A 16590-nucleotide genomic window follows, 5' to 3' on the forward strand; every position below is an offset into this window, starting at 1 on the left:
CTTAAAATTTTGGTTTGACTTCATGGTCTATCCCCATCTACATTCATCCTATCTACGAGGAGGGTACGCAAAAATTTTATTAAGCGGTGTCGATATTTAAAAACGTGATCGGCATCATATTAAAAAATTAAAAACACAAACTCTAATATATGAATAAAAGACAATTCAAGAACATTATTAATTTTTTAAATGTATTATTAGTCTCGTTAGAATGAATAATAAATATCTTCTTCTGTATAATGTACCAAACAATCACTAATAAATAAAGCAATTCATTTGATTCTGCATAGCACGCCCAATTCTAAAAAAATCGCAAATTGCACGAAATGACTAAAATAATTACCTATCACAATAAATTTATACATTGTGGCTCTATATCACGATCTAAAATTCACTAGTTGTGATGGCCCCTAACCCAACCCGCTAGGTAAGACAATTAACAATTATCATTTCCATTTAATTTAATAAAACAATTAAATAAAGGAATTATCTAAATCTTATACATTTTCCAAGGACTGATAGTACAAATCATGAGCTTCTAAGAATAGAGTTTACAAAGCTGAATGAAGTAAATACATCTTATGTTTGAAAAGTACATAAACAGAGTTTTATAATCTACGGTTGGCATGAACAAGAGGCAGCTACAACCGGAACGCAAGTACATCATCCAATCCAGCAACCATCGAACACAGTAACACCGGCATCCGCAATCTGCACGCAATGTGTAGAAAGTGCAATATGAGTAAAATCGACCCATGTGTCACACCTCCTTTTTCCTTACACCCCCGGAAGAGGGTATAATAAAGGGAGTTTTTCCACTTAAAGGACAATCGGAACGGGATTTATTTTTAAGATTCAGAGTCGCCACGTGGGAGATTAATGGTGTCCCAAGTCACCGGTTGAATCCCGAACCGAGGAAATTATGACTCTGTTGACAGTCCGCGAACCAGAAATCCGAGTAAGGAATTCTGTTAACCCGGGAGAAGGTGTTAGGCATTCCCGGGTTCCGTGGTTCTAGCACGGTCGCTCAACTGTCATAAATGGCTTGATTATCTCATTTAAAATAATTATGAACCTATGTGCAAATTTTAGTTTTAGCCGCTTTTATTCATTTTTAGAGAAAATTGCAACGTTATTAAAACACGTCTCGAACCACTTCACATAAATGCACCCGTGGTTTTTGACATATTTTAACATCGTTGAGATTTGGATTTGGGTCACATAAATTTGCACCCGAGTTTAGGAAGGTAGATTATTAAAATACGTGCCTAAGGCAACTACGCGTTTGCACTTTGCGAGGGCCATGGAATTTGCTAAATGGCACGCCTCGAATTCTAAGGCTGAGTTAAAGCTAATTAAAACGAAGGCCACGCACTTGTTATTTTATTTGGCGCAACGCACCTCAAATCATTTAACCTAAGGGGTTTCTACATTAATTCATGGAGGCCATACATTATTATATATTACGCATGGCTAATTCCAATTATTCCAAAAGGGCTGATTAATTGACTAAAGGACACGGGGACCGCTTGGGTCATTGCTTATAAAAGATCAGATCTAAGGATTTGGGCCGGTCAATGGAATGAGCCTGGCCCAGCGAGGGCACCTTAACGTCCAAATTGGACTAAACTTCAGAGCTTTAGGCCCACACTGAGCCCAAATTGGACAAATAAGAGAACCTTAACGTCCAACCTCAGATCGAGTCCCTACAACGCATGAATTGTCAAATTTGCACTCGAACTTGCTGATCAAATTACTTTACACACACCCAACAACTAACGATTGAAAATCCACAATTGAACCGTTCATGATACTGTACCTTATTGTTCAAATCAAAAGTTAGAATCACTGTATGAAAGCTAAAAGTGACCAATGGCCTCACATACTCTAAATCCACACACTGCAACTCATCACTTAATTGCCAAACTTAAAAAGCGAAGGGCCAATAGACAAACAATGCTATTATTAAGCTTACAATTCAAAACAAACTTAATTAAAACCTACAAATTAATCAGTATCCATGCCTCTGATTCGTTCATTAGCACAAACTCAATACTTGAAAACAAACCTAAAGATGAAACACACAAGGCAAGGATCCAATACTAATTTCAAAAAAAAAAAAGAAACAGTAACTTGATTATGAGAAAACAACATTGCACTAAGCTAACATGATCCAAATCTCAACTGCAACCCATAAATATACCTATCAACATGTTAATCAAAACATTTCTAATGTTGGATATTACAGCATGCACGTAAGTAAAGAGAACAAATAAGATTCAACAGCTGCATTTCTTATTCCAAACTCAAATCTCAACTTCGAATACATTTAGGTGATGACCATGGCGTTAGTGGGAATGCCTGGAAAGTGAGATGAAACAAACAGCAAGATGTCAGTAGCCAAACAGCAAGGCAACAGAACCCAGCAACCCAGAATTTCAACAAAATCAGACACGAAAAAGACCAGGAGGAGGTGAAACAATCAAAAACGAAAATCACTCAATCAAATGATAATTCTGCAAACTTCAAACCAGCTCAAAACCAAATTCCATCTACCTCACCACCTAATGGACCAAGGATTGTTTCAGTAAGTTTTATATTTGGAAGCCAAAGAGGAAAATCAATGGAATAGTGAAAACTTTCAGCCGTTCTCTCTTCTCTATTTTAAGTTCTCTCCCCAAAAAATCCCCTTCTAAGGCAAGAAAGAGTGCTTTTATAGGCAAGCAAAGTAGGGTAAACAACAAGTTTCAGTTTTGCATTATTGCCCTTTTTGAATTTTCGTTTTTGCCTAAAATGACCTTAATTAGAAATCTGAATATCACTTTAAACCCTTCACCCAGCTTCTAGGAAGCTTCCTAGTTGGTTATTTGAAAGATTCTCTCAATCGATTACCTAAATTACCCCTTAAAGACCTTGAAATTACCTCTCACCTCAAATAAGTCAGTCGGCCAATCTGAAGATCACATGGGTCAAGTCTGCCCAAAACCCATATCAAAAGGAAGTAATTTCTTGAAACGGGCCAATGGTGACCCAAACAAAGCCCACATCAAGAACTTAAATCAAACAATTGGCATTAAAAATTCCAACTGACCCAGACTACACTAAGGGTGAATTGAAGAGGAAGAATAATTCTAACCACCCTGAATAAGTTGGCATTAGTTCGAAATTAACGACTAAACCGGCAAAAATGAAAATCAAGTAGAAAAATTACGATGAAACAATTAATTCTAATCATGCATCCAAACAGTTTAGAAATGATGATTTTAAGCGAGCTAGAACTAATTTACACTAAACAAACAAGAGTCGGAAAGATGGGCACAAGAAGAGGAGAAGGAGTGATACTGGTTTTGACAAGAACATATCGACGAGGGCGACGAACTTGGCCGGCGTCCATGGTCTAGTTGAAGACTGATAATTCCCGGAGTGAGCCAAAACTACCATTAATCCATTTTCCGGAGGGAGAACAATCAACTAACGTAAGTCTTGAGTCATATCGGGCCTCAGATACATAAAAATCGACGTTAGGGATGGCTTAGGTTTTTTTTTTGGATTCTCAGATTTGAAATTGAAGGGGAAAGGTGGGGGTTCTAGGGAATTTCGTGTTATCCTCATGTTCAGTGGGGCTTGAGGGTTGTGGGGGAGAGATTTGAGGCTGTTTGGTGGGGGTTTGAGCTCCGCTGCCGGCCGGAGATGGTGAAGAAACTCAGGGCGGCGGGTCTAGGGTTAGAGGGTGTATCTCTGAAGGAAGGAGACGATTGAGGGGGGGGGGGAAGTGAATTTTTGGACAGTTATGTATAAAAATCCCCACAGTTCCAGAACCGTCCGATCACCAAAGATCAACGGCCCAGGCTAGCTGTTACAAAACGACGCCGTTTGAATTGGACTTGGGCGGGTCACAGAACTGGACTTGGGCAAGATTCGTTTGGGCTTGGGGAAGCTGATTTGAAGTGGCCCAAAAATCTGATTTTCTTCATTTGCTTTTTATTTCCTTTTCTCTTTTTTTTTTCTTCTTTTTTTTTCAAATTAAATTAAAAACCCCCCTTTTGTCTTTTTCAAATTAAAATAAAAATCTAAATCAACTCTTAAAAACTAAATTAACTTACCCAATTATATTAAACTCTAATTAACAATTAACACAATTAAATAAATAACAAACTTAACAAAATTCAAAGATAAAAATTAAGCAATGCAAAAATAAATCATTTTTCGTGATTTTCTATTTTTGCAAAACCTTAATTACTAATTAATCAAAAATATGTACAATTAAATCCTAAATGCAAATGCAATATATAGTTTTGTACTTTCTATTAATTAAAATAAAATAAATATGCACAAACAAATGCAAACAAACAACAGAAAATGCCACAAAAATCCACAAAATTGCAAATAATGAAAAGAAATTATTTTGTTTTGACATTATGGGAGTCATATAGGGCAAAAATCACGTGCTCACACCATGTACTCAAAAAGTAACAAACTTAACCTTAGGTTGAAAGCAGTGACGATTTAGAACATAGGACGGGTCCAACACCAATAACCAATAGCAGTTCATAACAGTGTAAAGCAATTAAATAAAGAAATATCTCAGAGATAAAGCGCTCAGCCTTTTCATAGTTTTTTGAAAAACGGTTCCACTTTTCAAGCGTACCAATAAAAGCCCAAATCCTTTACCGAAATCGTCAAAATATAAATAAGTTTAAACACTGTTACTTTTTACCAAAAATCCTTTCAACAGTAAATATGATGTTTCATTTTCTTTCGAGATAGCATGTGTGAAATACCTCTCTATAATCACATGTTAATGTGTGTGAAAAGTCATGAATGACGTGATACCGTACAACATGAGGAAAATGCATCTCTATGCATGTATGTCATGTGCATGTCAAATGCGATGCTACTTAGCAATAAAACCATATATATCCTCTCAAAGTATCTATTCGCTCAGTCCTCCCAGTCACTCAGTCCTCACAGTCACTCAATTCTCTCAATCACTCGTTACTCGGCGCTCGGCACTCGCACTCAGTAGGTACCTGTGCTCACTGGGGTGTGCAGACTCCGGAGGGGCTCCTTCAGCCCAAGCGCTATAAAAAGCCAATCATGGCATAAAACAATCAGGCCCTCGGCCTCGCTCAGTCATAAATCAATAAAATATGCTGCGGCGTGCAACCCGGTCCCATAAATAACCTCAAAACAGGCCCTTGGCCTCACTTAGTCATCAATCTCTCCAGTCTCGGGCTCTCAATATCATGAAACTAGCCCGACAACAATGATATGATGTATCAATAACTAACAACTAAGACTGAGATATGATATAAATGCATGAATATGACTGAGTACGAAATATCAATAAAATCAGTGAGGTGATGGCAAGAAACGCCCACTATGGGTACCAACAACATCAACATAAAGCCTAAACATGGTATCTAGCATGATTGACAACTCAATTAATTAATCACAGGGTGAAAACACAGATATCCACCAAGTAGAGCCACCATGCAGTGCCATGAAGGCAACAAGCCACCATTCACAAGGTGCACGCCCGTCACCTAGCATGTGTGTCACCTTAATACCAATCACACAACATGTCATTCGGGGTTTGATACCCTTAACACTAAGTTGATGTAACGACCCGGCCGGTCATTTCATGAGTTACCACTCCGTTTCTCCCATTTCTGCTTATTTATGTCTTGTTCAACTGTATTATGTGGTATCGGATTGGTTGGTTCGGGTTCGGAATGGTTTTGGAGAGGTATGAGACACTTGGTCTCTTTTGAGTAAGCTTAAGTTGGAAAAGTCAACCGGATGTTGACTTATGTGAAAAAGGTCTCGGATGTGAATGTCGATGGTTCGTATAGCTTCGTTAGGTGATTTGGGACTTAGGAGCGTGATCGGAATGTATTTTGGAGGTCCGTGGTAGATATAGGCTTGAATTGGCGAAATTGGAAATTTGGCATTTTCCGGACGGCAGTGGAAATTTTGATATCGGGGTCGGAATAGAATTTCAAAGATTGGAGTAGGTCCGTTGTGTCATTTGTGATGTGTGTGCAAAATTTCAGGTCATTCAGGGTGAGGTTTGATAGACTTTTTGATCGTTTGCGGAATTCGGAAGATTCGGAATCCTTAGGCTTGAAGTCGATGGTAATTTGATGTTTTGATGTTGTTTGGAGCGTTCTGAAGGTTGAAACAATTTTGAATGATATTATGGGATATGTTGGCATGTTTGGTTGAGGTCCCGAGGGCCTCGGGTGAGTTTCGGGTGGTTAAGGGATCATTTTACGACTTGGAAAGTTGGTAGAATTGCTGGTGTTTTTGTTGGCAGAGAATCTTCGCGTTCGCGAGAGGCTCTCGCGTTCGCGAAGGGTTATTGAGAGAGGCAGCTGGTTTGTTCTTTGTGTTCGCGATGTAGGTCCCGCGTTCGCGAAGGTTCATGAGTTAAAGCTACGCGTTCGCGAGGAGCGTTCCGCGTTCGCGTAGGGTCGGTTGTTTGGTCTTCGCATTCGCGGGTGGGCCCTCTCATTCGTGAAGAAGGGAATATTGGTCTGAGGCATCTTGTGCTTCGCGAATGCAAGGGAGCTACCGCGTTCGCGAAGAGGAAAATAATACCTGGGCAGAATGTATAAAAACCCATCTTCGTGATTTTTAGCCCATTTTTCACCATTTTTGAACGGTTTTGAAGATTTTTGAGAGGGATTCAAAGGGAAACATTTGGAGGCAAGGTTTTTGAACTCAATACTCGATTCTATGGTAAATTCTAACTAATTAGACATGAAATTATCGGGATTTAAGGACTAATATTGGGGAATTAGGGATTAATTGGAGAGTTTAAATTGGGGATTTGAAGGGCCATTTGAGGTCCTATTTTGATGTTCTTGGTATGTATGGACTAGTGGGAGGATGACGATTCTTGTGATGTGATTTTTATCGAATTCCAAGATGTGGGCCCGGGGGTCGGGTTTGGACAATATCGGGACTTTTGAGTTAATTTGATTATTTTCGCTTGGGCTTTGTTCCTTTAGCGCGTATTAATGGTATGAAACTGATTTTGGTTAGATTTGGAGCATTCGGAGGCCGAGTCGAGAGGAAAATGCATCGCGGGCTGGTGTTTGGACCGGATTGAGGTATGTAATGATTGTAAATGTTGCCCTGAGGGTATGAAACCTCGGATTTCACATCGTTGTGCTACTTTGAGGTGACGCACATGCTAGATGACGAGCGTGGGATCGTGCACCGTTGGGGATTGTGACTTGGTCCTTCCCGTACGACTGTTAAGTCGCGTATTTGATTGAAAATTGTTTGATATCATTGTGTTTTGGAAAGTACTGCTATGTTTTGGGCTGAATGCCATATTTGGGCCTCGTGCCAACTGTTTTGGACCCTTATGGGGCTTTTTACTACTATTCCTCACTGGTTTCACTTAATATTTGTTCTCAGTCATGCTCTGTTTTATTGAATTCATAACTCAGCTGTATTACTCCATTTTGATACTTTAAATGATATTTTGAGCTGAGCATCATGTTTTACTGTTGCCCGAGTGGCTTGAGAGGTTTTCGACTGAGTGAGGCCGAGGGCCTGTGTTATGATGATATTATGGGATCAGGCTGCGCGCCTGCAGTATGTTGTACTGATTTGTGATATATGAGAGGCCAAGGGCCTGATTTATTATGCCACGAGATGGCTTGTGATAGCGCTTGGGCTGTAGGAGCCCCTCCGGAGTCTGAACACCCCCAGTGAGCGCGGGAACCCAGTGAGAGTGATGTGATATTGCCCGAGGGGCTGGTTTTGTTTATATTTTGCCCGAGGGGCGGTTTATGGTACACGTTTGTTCCCGGGGGGGCTGTTTACGTTTCTACCATTTTACTTACTTTTTCACCTCTTGTTTGAAACTAGTGAAAGATTTTTCAAAAAGGTTTTACTGAAATTGATTTGTTTTTACGATTTAATGGATTTTCTGTATTGTTCTGGACATATACTGTTTTGTTGTAGTGTTATGACGTGCAATTACCTATTTTCTTACAGCTCGCTGCTTTTACTTTTATTACTTACTGAGTTAGCGTAATCACATTACTCCCTGCACCTTATGTGCAGATCTAGGAGTCTCGGGATGCGATTGTGAGTGCTGATTAGTCTTCCAGCAGGTCTCCGGAATTTGCTAGGTAGATGTTTGGCATTCGCAACCCTGCACTTCTCCTTCTTATCTTTCTCAGATTGTCTTAGTATTTTTAATTCGGACTATGTTAGCCTCTCTTGTTCTTAGACGAGTTTGTAGTTGCTCATGATTGGTGACACCCCGATGTCGGGCTTGTGTTATATTTCCGCACTACTTATTTAAACTTATATTATGGGATTTTAATTAATTAATTGCTTAAAATGACTTCTTATGGTTTTCTGGCTGGTTTTGGGTTTCTGTCGGCTGGCCTAGTTTCACGATAGGCTCCATCACGTCCGGGTAAGTTTTATGGCCGGGACAGTTTAGAAGAGTTACTTATCTTAAACAAGTCAATTCCCATGCCGGGCAAGCCAAGCGATGCTTCAAGGATGCCATCACACGCATAGTGACCTCCGAACGGCTCAAAACTAGCCAAAAGCAACTCAAATGCATCAGATAAAGCCCAAGGAAACAATTATAAATGATAAAGATCGAATTCTACATCAAATCCCAAATCCGGCCAAAAATCACACCCGGGCCCACGCCTCAAAACTCGACAAAACTCACAAAATCTGACAACCCATTCTATTACAAGTCCAACCATACTAGTTTCACTCAAATCCAACTCCAAATCAGTGTTCAAAAATCAAAAATTCATATTATGAAACTTTAGGCCAAAATCCCCAATTTCCTCTTTAAATTCATCAACCAATTGCCAAAAATGAAGATAGATTCAAGAAATATAGTCAAAACTGAGTGTAGAACATTTACCCCAATCCTTGTGATGAAAATTGCTCCAAAAATCGCCTCAATCCGAGTCCCTCACCTGAAAATATGAAGAAATAACCAAAACGTCGACTTTATAGCTTCTGCACAGAAATCCCGCATTTGCGGTCAAAATGTCGCATCTGCGACCACCGCATCTGCGGTCACCACTTCGCTTCTGCGACCTCAACTCACCAGGCGACCCTTCGAACCTGCGGACCCATTTCCGCTCCTGCGCACTCGCAGGTGCAACGCCAAACGTGCATCTGCACAAATCTTCGCTTCTGCGATCAACTGTCCGCATCTACGGACTTGCATCTGCGCCCCTATTTTCGCAGATGCGGAAACACTAGAACCAGCAATGATGCATCTTAGCAAATATTCCAAAAATGCTCCGAAATCAATCCAAAACTCGCCCGAGCCCCTCGGGACCCCGGCCAAATATGCCAACAAGTCATATAACTCTATACGAACTTAGTCGAACCTTCGAATCACTCAAAATAACATCAAAACGATGAATTGAAATCATTGAACTTTGAAACTTCAACTTCCACAACTGATGCAGAAACCTATCAAATCATGTCCGATTGACCTCAAATTTGGCACAAAAGTCACGTCTGACATACAAACCTGCTTCAACTTCCAAAATCGGAATCTGACCCCTATATTAAAAAGTCCACTCCCGGTCAAATTTTTTCAAAATTCCAACTTTCGCCATTTCATGCCAAATTCCACTACAGACCTCCAAATCACAATCCGGATACGCTCCTATGTCCAAAATCACCAAAAGGAGCTAACCAAACCATCAGAAATCCAATCTGAGGTCAAATACTAAAAAGTCAAACATGGTCAAACTTTTCAATTTTAAGTTCTAGGTGAGAATCATTCTCCCAAATCAATTCCAAACAACTTGAAAATCAAAACCGACGATCCACATAAGTCATAATACATCATACGGAGCTACTCATGCCCTTAAACAACCGAGCGAAGTGCAAATACTAAAAGTGACCGATTATTTGTCCTTACAACCTGATGGTCTAAGGGTTCAAGTCTTACATTTTATCTTTTTAGCGTATACTCTATGGATTAAAAAATTCTAAAACTAAGCAGTAGAGTATCGAACTCCATATCTTCCCAAAGAAGATGTAGAGCTCGACCAAGTGAGCTAAGAGCTCTTTCTTATATGAGGCTTTGCTTAATTTAATTTGTATAGTATTTAGTTTGCATATCGGTTCGTATTCATATATTTAGTAAAATTCTCCGGCCAAGCGGTGCGTCCACCCCTGCTATCTACACCCTCCTTTCCTATTTAGTTGAAATTTTTATTAAAAATAGTCTTTTGAAAACTATTTGTCATTTCAGAAAATAAAAAAATAATTAATTATTTCTTTTCAATTTTATCCTTGACATTAATTGTTCTAGAAAATAAAAGAAGCTGATTACTTAAATTATACATTTTTTAAAGATTCCTGGTCAAACTAATATACTATGCATAGTTACTTTGATCTATGCATCATTAATCTTTATCTTATGTTTGCTCAAAAGTTATCACATACCTTATGAGTATAAAACAATATAAATAAATCACGGGAAAATCATAGCAAACTGTAATAATCCATTGGACCAAATAAGGGAAACGAAAATAAGTGCTCAACTTTAGGAAGAAAAATGTAAAAGCTTTTATTCATAATAGTGTTTTGGTCTGCCTCTCCATGAAGAGGTCCAGAGCCTTACAATGGTATTCCACATATGTGCATCATTCTCCCTTTTCCTCTCTCCTCTCAATAGTTTCAGAAGAAGCCCCCCTCTTTTTTCAGGGTTTCCTCTCTTGGTATTTATAGCTGTGAGCTTTGTGAGCTGGCAGTAAGTGGCCGTGACCACGTTGGGGTTTCGCCTTCATGATGACGGACGGGCCGTGGCCTTGTTGATCTAATCAGATAAGGGTTGAATATCGTTAATTCTGAGTGGTCGTACCACTAACTAATCACGAATTAGCTTGGGACAGGATTAGCTTCGTTAATTATCGCGGGGTCGGATTCTGACCCATACAGTTAGTCCCTCCGCTTATAGAGATCGTGCCTTGGCCGAGCTCGATGAGTGGATTTCATCGACTGTAGTTTGAGAAACTCGGATAGGGAGGTCGACTGTCGCTTCGGTCGAGGCTGAATTCTCTTTGGCGGTGGCCCTTAGCCTTGTAGAGTGTTAGTACATTGTTATTGTGCTATTAAGTCATTGTTCGATCGAGGTCGAAGTCTCCTCCTTGACGAAGGCGCTTGACCCTTTAACTCACTTCGAGTGGGGTCGAGCTTTATTGTGCTCTGATTCTTGCGTTTGTTTTGGGAGCATACCCGTCGACCATGGCGGACGGGTCGTATGTTGTGCGGCCGAGGGGAGTAAGGGCACGCTTGATACGTGTTTGGCGACGTCAAAAAATTTCTAGGGCGCACGGAGCATCTCCTCAGCGTTCATAGGTCGTTACAACCATTTCGAGGGCGAGACGTTGATTGGTGACTGCAAAGCAGATTCATGGAGCCTGTCATAATGACGCACATTCCTATGGAATCGAACCGGTGTGCGGTTGGTCATGTAGTTAATGGTGGCTATTAGGGTTCATGAAGGCCACTTGTGTTGCCTATAAATAAAGGCTGAGGCATTCATTTTTTTATATTCTCATTGTTTGTCTGAGAGAGATTCTGAAGAAGCTTTCCTTACTGCTATTTCACCTTCGTCTTCATCCCTCAAACTTTGTTTCTTCCTCGTTATTGAATCAACAATGGTAGACAGTTCTTCCCAAAACGTTCTTCCGGTCAACTCTTCGGTGACTGAGGGACCATTTTCGGCAATGGGCGATGCAGAACTGGTGGAGACCGGTGAAGCTCCGTCGGTTGACGAGATAGTACCTCTACCCGGAGGTCCGATGACTGATTTCACCGCCGATGGTGGGGAGGATCAGGTGGATGAGGCCCCATTACTGGGGGAGATTGGGATGTCCCGACTACGGGGACAGGGGGTCATTCCCGGCTATGCTGACGTTGTTCTCGCTAGAAGCGAGGAGAGGGTCCACACCGACCGTAGGGGATACTGCGTCTTTTATGCCTATCCCTTCAAGTTGGGGTTTAAGCTCCCGCTCCCAATGCTAGTGGTTGATTTATGTCGTTATTACGGCGTATGCCCGGGTCAGCTTACTCCTTCTCTTTATAAATTATTAGCAATGCTTATCAAATACGCAGAATTGGCCGATAGGGAGGTCACGCTGCAGCATGTGCTTAGCCTCTGCGCTCCCCAGAGAGTTCGTGGTACCATGATTCGAGCGTGCCCTCGCGGGACGAGGGGCCTGACTGCGAAGCTGGATGATGAGGTCGACCCTCGCCCTTTCGAGCACTTCTTCTACATCAGGACTGAACATTTAGTGGCGTGCTCTACTGGACTCCCAGAGGCTTGGAATCATGCACATAAGTTCCTTAATCATTGAATTCCCTTTTTTGCCCCTCCTTACGTCTTGTGCTCATAAACGTTAACTCGTATCAATTTTGTAGCCGAAAAGTCGCCGCCGGCTCCGTTGGCTGGGATTCGTGAGTGGGTTAAGGCCGTGCTCCCCCATACGGTGGGGATACGCACATGGGCGTCTTTCTGGGAGAGGCATGGCCGTAGACCTGTGGAAGGTAAAAAAATTGATTTCTTCTTCTGTTCCGCTTTGTTTCGACTCTATTCAACAACTTCATTTTTCTGTGATCAGGGAGGGCACGCCGCGTCAGGGCCCCTCAGTTGGCCTTCCATCGGCCGGGCGCAATCGCTCGACTTACTGCGGCTCCTGTGTCGCGCTCAGTACCGAGGGCGACATCAGTTGAATCTTCAGCGGTTCCTTCTCCATCACAGGCCGCACTTCGGGACGAGGGGCCATCAGGGGTTGTGCGCCCTAGGGCGGAATCACCATCAGACGGGGAGGAGGAGAGGCCCTTGATAAGGCATAGAGTCGTGTTTACGCTGGCTCCTCCTGTGGTAATTAATTTGGACTCTCCTCCGATGGATGCGGAGAGGGGTGCGGTCCCGGCGCTTGCTCTTGAGGGTGGACAGCCAGTGGGGGTTGCCCTGGCTGGCTTAGGCCATGATGATGTCGTCGCTTCGGCGACTCGGTTGGTGGTTCCAGTCGCTGAGACGGGAGGTAGTTCCTCAACGGCTGGTAATGTTGGTGAGTTAAGCACTCCTTTGGCGGCTGCGGCGGGAGGTTCCACCTCGCTAGCGGCTGAAGAAGGAAGGGATGCTGTAGAGGGTGAGTACGAGTCTGAATCCGACTTGGACCCCGACGACGTCCGTATGTTCCAGGAAGGCTTCACCAATTCAGCGGTGCACGCAGAGGGGCGGTCTCGCTTCATCGAGGTTCCCGCGGAGCTGAACTTATTGCTCCAAGGGTGTAGCTTGGTCCCGCAGTTTGAGCTGCTGTGCTCGGAGGCCGAGAACGCGTCATTGAGGGGCGTCACGGATGTCAGACTAATGAATGAAGTGGCTATGATGGGCTTGAGGGTATGTAATATAATGTTGGTTCGCTTCTTTTTCGTCTTAGTTTGAACTTTATCTTAATCGTTGTCTTTGCTTTGCAATCTTATTTGTTGGAGGTGGAGAGCATCCGTCGAGCCAACGTCCGTTCGGGGATATTTTTGTGGGCGCTGTAGAAATACCGCCGCTACCGAGATCGGTGCCGAGAGATGCGCATGCGCTTGAGGAATGATCCTCGTAGTCGGACCTTGGTCGAGGAACTGGCGAGGCGGGAGCTTCAGATGCATCAAGCACTTGGCAGAGCGAGTGCTCTCGAGGAGCAGCTCCGGCAGAAGGATGAGGAGCTTGAGGCGGGGAGGAGGGCTGCAGCTGAGTGTGAGCGCCAGGGCCAGGCTAAGGCGGCGGAGGCCGCTGCGGCATGGAGCGGGAAAGTGACTGCGTTGGAGGGTGAAGTCACGGTATTGAAGCTTCAAGTGAGGGATGCCTCGTCGAGAGCTGGGGCATTGAAGGAAGCTATCCGCGTGCACGAATCCCAACGGGTGTTGGAGAAGGATGTTGCGGCCTTTAGAGAAGCGAGTCTCGAGGAGCGGATCGGTGTCTTTGAGCAGGACGCCCAAGTCATGGCGGATCGGATTACAGCCTTAGAAGAAGAGAATCAGCGCCTACGGAATCAAGCCGCTTCTTCTAGCCAGGCTCGAGAACTTTGGGTCTTTGCCAAGGCCCAACATGATGTATATAAGAATTTGTGGGAGGCCGGCATCATGACCGAAGCTGCTTTCGGGGGGCGCATCAAAAGGGTCGTGAGGCCCGTGCCGACTGTGGTTTTGACGCGGCGACGCCAGAGGCTGACGCTGGCGCAGATGGTGGCGCAGATGGCGCCGAGTAAAAAGATGTTATGCATTTTTTCTTGTCTTGTTCGCCGTTTGGCGTTTAGGTGTTTCTTGTTTTTTTTATTGATCGGCCTTGGCCAGGTGCAAGCGGGGATGAGCCGCAATTAATTTCGTGGATAAATGAGATCTCCTTTCTGTTATTTGCCTTGTATCTGTTTTGTACCTCCTCTTTTTCCCCTTTAGATTTTTCTTTGCATGCGCTCGAAGGGGTGATTTGCCTTCGAGTTCGACTCTGGTAGGCATGTTAGTTTTTGATTGTTGATGACTTTTCTTCTTCGACTCGGGGTGAGCGAGTCGGAGCCGTTGCTTGGCGATAGCGGCACTTAGCCCTTAGTCATAGTCCCAGTTCGGGTGTGGTCGAACTACCGACCGCGGTGAAAAAACATGCGGCCTTGTAGTTTGACTGGTGCCGGACTTTACGTTCCCCCAATCTTAGTTTGAGTTGGGAGTAGTTACTTGAGGGGCAAGGGTGCCTACCCTGCGCCTCGGTTTGTTGGAGGTTGGATTTTGCTGAGTTCAACGATGAAGGCGCTCGGTTCGAGCCTCGGTTCGAATATGGTCGAACAAGTTAAATTTCAGGATGAAGACATCTAGCCTCATGGTTCGAGTGCGGTCGAACTCGTTGGATTTGATGGCGAAGGCGCGTAGCTTGAGTCTTTATTTAACCGCAGTTGAACTTACTGGCGAAGGCGCATAGCCTTGATTTAATGGCAAAGGCGGATAGCCTGAGTCCCAGTCCAACTGTTGAGCTTTATCGATTTTGATGGCGAAGGCGCATAGCCTGAGTCCCAGTTCAACTATTGTTGAACTTAGTCAATTTTGATGGTGAAGGCGCATAGCCTGAATCTTGGTTCGACCATAGTTGAACTTTGTCACTTTTGATGGTGAAGGCGCATAGCCTGAATCTTGGTTCAACCGTAGTTGAACTTACTGGCGAAGGCGCACGGCCTTGATTTAATGGCGAAGGCTCATAGCCTGAGTCCCAGTTCAACTGTTGTTGAACTTTATCGATTTTGATGGCGAAGGCGTATAGCCTGAGTCCCAGTTCAACTATTGTTGAACTTAGTCAATTTTGATGGTGAAGGCGCATAGCCTGAATCTTGGTTCAACCGTAGTTGAACTTACTGGCGAAGGCGCACGGCCTTGATTTAATGGCGAAGGCTCATAGCCTGAGTCCCAGTTCAACTGTTGTTGAACTTTATCGATTTTGATGGCGAAGGCGCATAGCCTGAATCTTGGTTCAACCGTAGTTGAACTTACTGGTGGAGGCGCACTGCCTTGATTTGATGGCGAAGGCTCATAGCCTGAGTCCCAGTTCAACTGTTGTTGAACTTTATCGATTTTGATGGCGAAGGCGCATAGCCTGAATCTTGGTTCAACCGTAGTTGAACTTACTGGCGAAGGCGCACGGCCTTGATTTAATGGCGAAGGCTCATAGCCTGAGTCCTAGTTCAACTGTTGTTGAACTTTATCGATTTTGATGGCGAAGGCGCATAGCCTGAGTCCCAGTTCAACTATCGTTGAACTTTGTCCATTTTGATGGCGAAGGCTCATAGCCTGAGTCCCAGTTCAACTACTGTTGAACTTAGTCAATTTTGATGGTGAAGGCGCATAGCCTGAATCTTGGTTCAACCGTAGTTGAACTTACTGGCGAAGGCGCACGGCCTTGATTTAATGGCGAAGGCTCATAGCCTGAGTCCTAGTTCAACTGTTGTTGAACTTTATCGATTTTGATGGCGAAGGCGCATAGCCTGAATCTTAGTTCAACCGTAGTTGAACTTACTTGCGAAGGCGCACGGCCTTGATTTAATGGCGAAGGCTCATAGCCTGAATCTTGGTTCAACCGTAGTTGAACTTACTGGCGAAGGCGCACGGCCTTGATTTAATGGCGAAGGCTCATAGCCTGAGTCCCAGTTCAACTGTTGTTGAACTTTATCGATTTTGATGGCAAAGGCGTATAGCCTGAGTCCCGGTTCCACTATTATTGAACTTAGTCAATTTTGATGGTGAAGGCGCATAGCCTGAATCTTGGTTCGACCATAGTTGAACTTTGGAACTTTTGATGGCGAAGGCGCATAGCCTGAATCTTGCGCTGTGGGTATTGGGTGCTGAAGCTTGGTTTTGATTCGAGACCTTGAGCAGCTTATACGTTGTCTTCCCAATCGGGGTATGTAGGCTGTCTTGAAGCGACTCTCGGCTCGAGATATCTCCGTGCCGGTTTCCGGCCGGAGCTCGTCTCGGGGATGCGGGAGATGCTTTACAGAGATTCTCCCTTGGGGGGGGGGGCTTCTTATT

This window comes from Nicotiana attenuata, unplaced genomic scaffold (genome assembly GCF_001879085.1).
Source record: "Nicotiana attenuata strain UT unplaced genomic scaffold, NIATTr2, whole genome shotgun sequence".
Classification (NCBI taxonomy): domain Eukaryota; kingdom Viridiplantae; phylum Streptophyta; class Magnoliopsida; order Solanales; family Solanaceae; genus Nicotiana; species Nicotiana attenuata.